The sequence below is a fragment of the Linepithema humile genome, chromosome 5, assembly GCF_040581485.1.
Source record: "Linepithema humile isolate Giens D197 chromosome 5, Lhum_UNIL_v1.0, whole genome shotgun sequence".
In the NCBI taxonomy this organism is placed as follows: Eukaryota; Metazoa; Arthropoda; class Insecta; order Hymenoptera; family Formicidae; genus Linepithema; species Linepithema humile.
Genome location: NC_090132.1, coordinates 6,225,904 through 6,236,914, shown reverse-complemented (window position 1 = coordinate 6,236,914; position 11,011 = coordinate 6,225,904). Strand labels below are relative to the sequence as shown.

At 42.0% G+C, this 11,011-nt stretch overlaps 1 long non-coding RNA gene across 1 annotated transcript; it reads left to right on the top strand.

Moving 5' to 3' along the window:
- The first annotated feature begins 232 nt into the window (after nucleotides 1-232).
- On the top strand, nucleotides 233-4,702 carry LOC105672688 (uncharacterized). The gene is made up of 2 exons (XR_001100865.2): nucleotides 233-2,877; nucleotides 3,459-4,702. It is a non-coding gene; the product is annotated as an uncharacterized lncRNA (long non-coding RNA).
- Nucleotides 4,703-11,011: the final 6,309 nt, after the last annotated feature.

The following is an 11,011-nucleotide window of genomic DNA, read 5'->3' as shown; positions in this document are numbered from 1 at the left end:
ACACAGTTCTTTTTCCTTCTCGATACTCAAGTTTCGTTTGTCGGTCGCGACGGTGTATGCGTGACATTTAAAACGCACCTGCATATCTAAGATATTCATGAAGAAATGCTTCACAAATGTCCTCCTGACAGATTTTTTTTGCAATATTCTTATGAGATGTATATAATTATCAGGCGACTAGCAATATCATTAGCGCGAAATTCAATTAAGAAATGAAGTTGTGATAAAAAATTCTAGAATTTTAAATAACACGTTTTGATTGTGCGGATATAGATATTATAAAGAAGTATAATTTTGTATGATACCTGAAAGTTGACTTTTCTTATTATTTTACATTAAATTCTCTTCCTCGATAAAACTCGTTGCGAACCCCCTCGGTTATTCTAAATATTTCATGGCAATTATATCGAATCAATCAGCCACTGTGAAACTGTTTCGCAATATTTGAGTGCCAATTTTTCAGTGGCTCGAGCCGTCGCCGAGGATAATCATTGGGTTGCGCACAGTAGGCAACCGCTCCTCGCGTAACGAAAGTGCAGCCAGGGTTTTAATCTAGGCCAATTTAACATTTCAGACGCTCTCTTTCTAGCTGGTGCTTTATTTGCCGTGGCCTGATTATACGTCTTAGTTGATTGGCGTTTCGCCATAGCAGCGCACCATCGCGAATTTTTATTAGCTCACCGGCGTGTGAATGGACCACAGCCGCACAGTATTTATTCGCGATTTTTGGGCATTTTTATCAAGATTTCCGAGATAGTTCGATTAAGATGCAGCCGGAGAGCGGACGGAGAGGGCTAGCTTTTAATTTGTTCGAAGATGTTCTCCGAAGCGGTAACGACTGGGCACGGGAACGCCAACGAACGGGTCAATTAGTAGCAACGAAAGCCTCCGTGGAATTCATAAGCGCGGGCAGCAGCAGCGACTCGTCGTCCAGGACTTACGAAATTATACCCTTTCCGCAGCTGCCCACGATCCCTTCCTCCCGTGCCGAGCGTACAATTCAAATCCTCGGTCACTACTCGTAATTAGTATACGCCCTTTTTTTCACGTGTGCACAGAGTGCTGCTCCGTAGACATTACGAATAATGACTGCCATTTCCGACAATGGTGATTTCAAATTTATCAATAGAATAATACTTTATTCAAAGTTTGCATTGTGTGTTGATAAAATGTGTAGATATGTAAATCGCATGCAAATACTCTATTCGATCAATGACTGATACTCATCGGGTGAAGTTAAATATCTTCACGTTGCTACGACGAATCCGTATTTCGATGTTCACGAGCATCCCGGGTGCGACCATCGCGCACTTATGCGTCGAGTGCGTGTAGGCACGCCACTTACACAATCGCAGAGGTGTCCGTGGAGAGTCAGCATAGGGTGTGAGAGTGCGTAATAACTTATTCCGAGCCTTATTATTACGAACGACTGCGGTAGGCCAGTAGCGGTCAAGTGCGCGCGCGCGGGTATTCACTGCAGCGAAGAGACGTCGGTTGTTACATACGTCGTCACTAGTTCTCTCCGCCTGCCAATGAGCGACGGGATGACGGTGCGCGTTGACAAAATCTTTCCTCGTTAGTCATGATGGTCTACAAACATGGTTATTTGCCTTTTTGGCGATATACCGTTTAGCCCTCGCCTGCTTCGGAAGAGCATTCTATTAAGCCTAAACGAATTCTGACGAGGGAGCGAAATCCCCTATAATCGTTATCGCTGACGATCTTTTACCTGTGGTTTCACAGATATTTAACGAATACAATTTTTTTTACAAAACTGTTAAAAAAGTTACTCGCTTTTCTGCAAGACGATATAAAATTATATCACGATGCAGCTTAAGAAAACTCGTTGTGCAACTATTTATACGAATTCGTCATAGGGCGCATTTAGGAAAGTAACGCATCGATCTCCTCCCCGTCACGACGCCTCGAAACGGCTTTCACTCTGGGAAGAGTGACGATCTCCGGTTATTATTGGCGCCAAAAGACCGCCCACGTATGTGCGTAAATGCAAGCCGCACGCAATGTTTGGCAGCGGTAGCCGAGCCTAATTCGTTTTTCCTCGTAACGATCGTAAGCGTATCTGCGAACATACGACTTGGCATGTACTCAAGACGAATTAATTATGACGCATTGGCGGAATGTAGTTTTTACGTCATCCTAGACAATTATTCTGAATATACTTGTCGCGTTTATGTTAAGGCCGCTCGAGATGAAATCTGTCAAGAATAATTGATCTGAAAGATTTCACGGCGTTATGCCGTGCTGATAGAAATGTATTTTATTGGTGAAACAAAATTGATGGAAAAATAGTTGAAAGTAACAAATGCGCTTCCACATTTTCTCGTGACAGCGGCGAGCCCTCCTCAACTTCCACTAACGTTTCCAACTCCCGCTCGTGGTTTGCCGCGCTCTCTCTCCGCACACGTGGGCACACGCGGTCGACTCGTGCCCTCGTGTGCGTGAGAACGCTCGGTCGCTCGAGTATGCGAGCGGACGTCGGTTGAGACGAGTCTCTCGTGAGAGCGTGCAAGGGAAGAGAAAAGAGCCGCCGGTGAGGAAGAGGGAGGGAGCGTGTGCTGCCGGAGATGGTGGCGTATGTAGAGGTGGAGGTGGAGGAAGGAGCTGGTCCTCTTGGGAGCAACTCGTGAGAGCGCTCGTCCGAGCGGGGAGAGAGAGAAGCCGAGAACCCGCTTAGTCCCACGCGACGGCTCGTGGCTCCTCGTGGCCGACGCGCGTCGCGTCGCCCCTGCATCGCCCTCTTCGTCCGGTCGTGAGGAGGAGGCGGGAGAGTGATAGAAGACGAGGAGAGTGGGATCCTCGCGCTTAAGGTCGCCACGAACGCCGCGACCTCGCCGAGCATTTAAATGGAAACGTAAGGTAAACGCACCAATTAAGGCTGCATTTCGCGGAGCTCTGTACATCCGCATTACATCGAATCGGCAAGAATGTATTTTATTTTAATAGCCATCGGACGGTCCGAAGAATTCGATATTTAATATTTTACGTATACTTTAAAGATATGAAAAAGAGTATCGGTGTATTTCTTTGTATTGAATATGGAATTAAAAGCGCGCCGCAAAGCTGATATGATTCGAACAAAAATTCTTTTATTATTTTTATTTTATTTATGAAAATAAAATCTTATGTGATATAAAATAATTTGATTGTAAAAATAATTTTTTTTTGTTGCAAGGGAAAAACCTTGATTTAACAATTGATTGATTTATATCAAAATACAATCACTCAAAACATATTTTGATTATATAATGCTATTTGGAAATAAATATCATCGAAGATAATATTGCTAAAAAAGTATTATTTTTTTATTTTATTCGCATAAAAATGAAGCCACAGATTAGCCATGAAAAATTATCTTCATTCATCGAGGTGATGCGTTAAGTATTAATTCAGCTGAATCAATATACAGGGAAAAACACATTTTCAATTCTGATTTGCAGTCGGAGATCGCGTGGGCACATCTGCGCAGGAAATATTCGTGCGAGAAACCTTGAACGGAAGAGCGAACGCGGCCAATGACACAAAGAACGTCCGCTAACCACTCGCATGATTTATTATCGATTTCTCGATGCGATATCACTCGTCCAACACGTTGTGAATGCTCGAGCATACCTGTCGATCGTTCATTCTCTTGCTTCGGTTAGTGGAACGAGGAGTTGCTGAACTATAATAAAGATGTGATAAAAAAGGATTTTTTGCCGATTAAGACTATGTAAATTATATTTCGATAGCTTAGAGAATATATATAATCGTGTTTGTGGAAATTAAAAATTACATTACAAAATTACAACTTTCGCAGCACTCATTTTTTACGTTTCCGCGCTCACAAAATCATTTTTATTGAGATTCTAAGGTATCGTATAAATATCTTCTATGTATCACGGCGAGTTTTATCGAATAGCAAATATTTTCACTGGCACAGCGTCCTCAATCGTCTCAGTCGTGAAAATACTGCATCGGAGCGAGCCAATCACGCGCAAATATTATCTCCAAGCGAATAAAGAGGCACGACGCTGCTCGTCCGGCGCCCACTTTGCGAACTGGTCCCGCGTGCACAATGGCTAAACTAATATTGAAATATTGCCGAACGATTGAGCGCAGTATGCATTTTTCAACGTCGGACGCCGGAGGCGTGCCCGCTAACAAATGCAGTTGATATACGGGCGCGCCCTTATTCAATGCCGATTGTTAATACGAAATCATTTATTTACACGAGCCCATCCGATCGTCACGTAGCTATGCCTGGTCTTTAAGAACCCACCGATATCTAAACGAACCTATCGCAATTGAGCCATCCGTAGATTGGATTGCGACGTTATACTCAATGAGTTTATATCTTTTGAGACTGTAATGCGATCAAGCGGATGAATCGTTTGTAAAAAGCAGCTGCACCGAACACCTCCACCTGATTGTGTAAGCACGCTATAATCTTTTTTTTCTTTGATTAATTTAAGATGCCATTACAGTCATTGTCTGAAGTTGACAATGGATATCTTTATGTAATTAAATATTTCACAATGCTTAATTGTGCGCGGTAGACAAATTGTTTCCGTATTTGGTATTTGGATATTATCCATGTTCGTTGCAGGAGCAACGAATTTGTGGTCATCTAGAATAATGGCGCGAAGTACCGCGGATTCTGTCACGAGAAACGATCGCAAAAAGGGCGGTCGAATTTTCAATGTTGAGATATTCCATATATGTAACACGTAATTGGTCATATTTTTACATTGTGACATCTGGACGGCAACGCATCTTACTCGCGGATACCAGCCGACCGGATTCGCCTTCATTTATTTGTCGCGAAAGGGTTTTTCTTAAATCGCGCGAGACGTTTTTTGCGCCGGGTCCACGAACTCACTCCGGCCAAAATCGCATTCAAATGAAGATAAATCCAACGCTTCATTCGCTGCATCGCGTTCAATAACATGAAATATGTTTTGTCGCGGATCACCATGTGGTCTCGTCAATTGAACGAACTGAATAAAACGGAAAACGTATTTTGTACCGCTTTATTCCTGCAGGTTTCTCTTTCTGCTGCTCTATTGCATTCTGTTGCTTCGCACGTTACAATTGACGAATTAATCCTAATTAGATTTAGAAGTGTAATTTCTAAACGTGTCAATTTCTTGTTTGCTGTTGCATTTAATTATATTAAATCTGAATATTCCAAAATTTCGTAGTATATTCGTTAATATTCGTAGTTAAATGTGCGTTGCAATACCAGCGAAAACGATGCATGTTAAAAGACTCTCATTCGTGCAGCAAATATAATAACATACATAGTACACTTAATTCGGTATACGAAAGATAGCTAACGGCGTTTCTGAAACACCTGCGTAATATTCGATGGCGGAACACTTTTGGAAAAGCAGTTACCAACAGCAGGGTTCCAATATTCTTCAACGCATTCCTTGAAACGACCGCTTGCGAAAGTGAGGCAACGCTTACCGCAAGATTCCGCTCACGCGTGTCGCATTCTGTACGCGATTTATGCATCCCGTATTTTTTTTCAACTATCTGTCAATGCGGCCGTGCTTGTCCGATACGCCATTTGCGGGAAAGCCGCGCAATTATCCGTCGGCAAATCTGAGCGGCAGCTGTGTATCCCAAGTTTGGTACTCCGCCAAAGGTCCACCTTTTCCTTCGTACCTCCGATTGCTAACGTTCTCTCGTTTTTCTTTCTCCTTCATCGATTTAATTGTCTCGCTTTTTTCTATTACTTTCGCGAGTCGTTTCTCGCACTGGTGTTTACTTCATTTAACTTGATGACTTAATTGGATAGCGCTTTTAGACCAAAGCGAAATGCTTCGTTATTAGGTTCTCGCTCTTTTTATAAACTTTTAAAGTGGCGATTTCCAATATCAGAGCAACTCTGATAAATTAAAAAATGATAAGATTGAAACAGCAAGAGATTTTGATTAATAAAACCATAGTTTCTCAAATATAATTATAGCGTTAAAAAAATTGATTATAAATACGTAGATTCTTTTAGAAAATTTTTCAGTTGGACTGCAAATATCCGGAATGCCTGAGATAACGAAGATCGTTAGGAGCGTGTGTCGAATACTGGTTTTATCCGCTAATGAGTCACTGTGATCTCAAGTCCATATCTAAAAGGAGCTTAAGACCTGTTGAGATAGCCGCTGCGCCCATGTTTGGCAATCGCGCAGTTTACAAATCGTAAAGGCAAAATGCTACCGCGATAATCGCTAAGAGAAAAATTTCATGATTCGTTATCGCTTATCGCTTGTTAAATGCCAGGATAAATGGTTTCACGTCACAAACTACTCCCTCAATTTCGATCTTGATTTAATCGAAACTTATGTTATTTGGAAAGATGATTGCGTGCCTTGTTAAAGAATAACGGTAGGAATAATATATTAAGAAGAATATTAGCAAGGAATAGCAGTTTACATTTTAAAATTACGATACACTTATTATATTACATAAGCAGAACGTAATCTAAAACACTATATATACAGCCCTGAATAAAATATAATAAAAATTTCAATAGGAACTAAAACCATTTCGATATATCCGCAAATGTAGAAGAAATTGTGGGAATCCCGTGATGCGGCCGTAGCATAATACGCGGGACCATCATGATCGCGTGAATCAGCTTCTGTCAAACACAATAGACATCGTTCGGCGTAAGCGGGGAATTCAATAAAAAAGAAAGAAGCACACGGGTACCCGCAGCTCATTTCGTTCGAGACAGTCGACGACGCCCAGTCTGGGTCGAGCTATTTCAGACGAGCTTCTCTCTCTCGACATTCATCGACCGCGCAACTTACGCCGGATTTTGAACGCGGATAGGAAAATAGAAGGGAAACGGGACAAACAAAATTTGGTGCAAAAGCAATTTCCAATTACCCAATGTCTCATTGTTATTAAATATTGCAATGAGAAATAATGAATATTAAAGATATAACGAACAATATAAATCCAAATTATATTTTAGATATAATCTTTCACCGTTTTGCTCCAGAATTGGCATTCTTTTCGGTGCAGATAATTCAATATTAATCTCTCGCGCGAAACGTTCGGAAGTGCGCCGGACATGCTCGCGAAATGACGGAGGTAAGAGTGGGTCGTTCGAGATCGAACGTGGGACGCGCGCACGTCGCTGCTCTTGCTGCGTGGGATCGTCTTCGTGTGTGTGCGCGAACTGTGGGGATCGGGTCGTTACCCAGACATGAGGGCTTCGTGTGCGTCCTACCACCACCAGCGACAACGTCGTCATCATGACACGGCTTATCGCGATACGAAGTGTGGGAGTGTCTCCGTCTCTATCTCGCCGTCCCCTTGTTCTCCTCTCCCGATTTCTCTCTTTCGCGATATTAGATACGAGCGCGCGTCATCTTCTTTCTCTCTCTCTTTATATTCTTGCCGTTCTCACGTCCGCGCATTTTTTTCGATCTTTCGTAGCGACGCGTCTCGTCTCTTATTTCACCGCCAGCTTCTTTTTCTGCTCGGGATTACACAAACGCGATAGAGACTGTCCTCATTGATGTCGACATGCTACCTCACTCGTACTTGTCGATAAATTTACGTCGTGGATGCCGGAGATAGGATCTCACGGAGGCTGTTACAGATCAGATTTTGAATCGAGATGATCTTGACGCATTTGAATTTCATCTCTAGACGCGTGATTATTATTTATTGAGCTATGCGAGGTTATCTGGTCTTAGAATTGATTCCGGGGCGAGTAACGTGGACAATAAAGTCCCGCATCCGGGACCATCAGCTTACTGGCAAGTTTTTACTTCTCACAATAAAACGGGTTATATCTTACTGATATAAAAAAAAGTATTAGTAAATTATATATAAGTTAAAAAGAATTAAATAGAAATAGAGAAGAGAACACAAAAGATTTATATAAATCTATAATGTAAAGTTAAGAAATTAAAAAAAAATTATAAAACATTAAATGCGCCTTTCAAGAAATGTCAAAGCAAATCTTACGATCCATTTGAAAAGTTACCATCAATCTGCGATTAAAATGATCAACTCTAATTGTCAATCTTAATATTTTTTTTTCGTGTGAGCAAGCATTCGCGCGCAGTGTTTGTTCTTATCGGACATAAAAGCTGCTGAGAAAGAGGGACAAAAAAAAGTGAGAAAAAGGAGAGAGATCAGTATTCTATGCATTACGTACTATGCGCGCATATATACGCGTTGCCAATAACGTTGCTACGTGTGGGCTTGTGAAGTGTAGGTTCAGCCTTAAAGCGCATGTCATATTTGGCGATACATCGCACAAAATTATCGCGTGGATTCGCGCTAGCGAGCAGACGATGCTTAAACATTAATAAATAATTTTCTACGTAGTCTAAAATGTTATAATATCTAGTGGTGCGCAATGTAAAATAATTTTTTCAACAAAATTGAGTTTACTTCCGTCCATCGTGCGGTAAGGCAGATCTATGACGACCGTTTTCTACAGAAAGCACGTCTTCGCTCTCATCGAGAAAAGTCTTGTTTCGATAACTCGTCACTCGACGACTTCGTACACCTGTTCAAACGCGGTAGTCCGTGTAGGGGCGCCGTAGGTCTCAATAGGAAAGTGTTGTTTGCACGGGCCCACATTCGTTCTGTTCGAGACGAAGTCTGAGTACTGCCGCGTCACCCACACACCGCGTCGCCGCTTATTAAGGAACGAACGGTTATCGTGCGTGAGATACGACAAAGAAGGAAAGGACACAGAGTCTCCTTAAGCCTACGCTGTGCTCAGCCCACTTGGAGACGACATCGAAAAAGAACGAGATACAGGGCGGACGACGGTAGGCGCTAAGAATGACCGGCCTACGAGCCGTCTAATTAGGCGTCGTCGGAATCCGTATATTTCTGTCGTGAGACTAGGCTCGCTAGAAGTTGCTTAAATGGTTCGATGAAGTAAATGATGATGGAACAAGATGATGGAAATGTTATCTCAATGACGTTGCGAAAATTCGATTCCAAGCTTATTTTAAGTGGGACGCGGGCATAAATTTTAAACTAGCCCGTAACATATCATATATTGTGGACACGTATGACACGTGAATCTCGAAGGCAGTTGACTGATAACGAAAGATCACGGAGATGTACATTACGAAACTCATCCTGCGATCCATCATGTCTCGGACCGTATTCGAGAGCAGCACATAACTTTTGCATAGATTAGATCGTGACCGAGCGCCGATCTAGGTTTGTGATCCAAACTGAGTCGTGTTCTGACACTGCACAAAGAAGCGGCAGCTGCTTGCCGATCGAGTCAATACTCGATACAGTGGCCGGTGTTGTCCTCTGACCAGTTTCGGAAGGGTGACGTCCCACCCCTTCACTGATCGGACCCCCGAAGCTGCTCGGCTCTGCGCATTCCTCTTGCTTTTTATCGACCGCACGGCGGCTATATCGCAAAGCGTCCACGATCAAACGCCAATCCGAGAGATTCCGATGCTGCGCGCGAGGGCTCGATACGGGATTCGAATAAAGGCGCTTGTGAGAGCAAAGAGTCCTTCGAAAAAAGGGGGGATATTAATAAGGTGACACTGTTCCGAGGAGAGAGCCTGCTGGCAAAAGGTGGACAGATGTCGCGGATTCTTTTTTGGGCTTTCAGTAGAATCAAATGTACCTTTATGACATGAAGTCATGTATTCACACATTTATCAAACGTTTATAAACTTTATTTCTTGTTGGATATAGAAAGTTTCACCGAATTTCGCATAGATACTTTAACGTTAATATAATCACTTGATATTTTTATTCCTTTCTCAATGATTTTTTCGCGCATTAATTATATAGAAATAATTTTGAAAATTGTACAGCTGAATCATTTAAAAATTAATATACTCATTTAAAACAAGAGAAGAATTGATTTAGGTCACATCTAGAGCTTTTGAATAGTCGCCAAGCCGTGGGATGCCGACTCTTGTGGGAGGACGGACCAAATATGTCCGTTTACGAAATTTTTATTGGGTTTTGCTAGATGAATTATATTTTATTATATTATTATTACATCGCTAGATGAGAATTTTCAAGGCAAATCTTGAGAAACGGTGATTCGAGGTTTCTTTTCTAATCGAATTTTATTATTTTGTCTTGACGATATAATTTTCATTCAGAATTAAATCCCAATTTATTTATGTGATATACATTGTTAATCATTTTTATAATTGACGAATATATATATAGCACATTCAAGTACTGCATTTATATTCACACTATTTTTCGCGATTATCATATATTCTTTTTCATAGTGTCATTTGTACAATAGCTTGTAAAAATAAAATATTTGTGGATACGCCGATTTCTGCATTGTCAGTACGAAAAACGGGGTAGAATTTTTGTGCACGTTTTGTACCGCGATCGTGCCACGCGCGCGACGGCCCGAAACAGATGGGTTTTGAAGAAGAAGCGACCGAATCCTCGACCGAGAATGTATTCCGAGAGGGTTTTCTCGTGATCTTCTATTTGTACGTGGCGTGGGACGAGAAGAGTTGAGAGAAGATCTGAACGGGGACGACGACGGGGAAGGCTTCTTGCGTTGCATGTTTGTCGTTGGATCCACAGGGTGATTGACAGACGTGCCGAGACGAAGACGCGCGCGCTCTGTTTGGCGACATGGTCGGATCCGATGTTTATCTTCGTGTACGAACTCTTTTCTCTGGCCCCTGTCGCTTCGCGTAGCCACGTACGAGCGTACGAATGTATTTCGCGGCCCCGACAGCATTCAACACGTTGGCTTTTGCTCTCAGCGGTATTTGATCCTCGAGAGGGAAAAGACGGAACGAACCGCTGCGAGTCTGATAAAGGAAATCGATATATATATAACCGTTGCTTTTCAGGAAGAATTTAATTTAATCTTAACTGATCTTTTCTTGCGGCTATCAGAATACTCAAACATTTTATTCAACGATAATTTTTTATACTATTGTATACAAATATTTAAACCGAAATTGTTGATCATTCCATATGTTTTCACTCTCATGTGCTCATCGAACGTCGAATT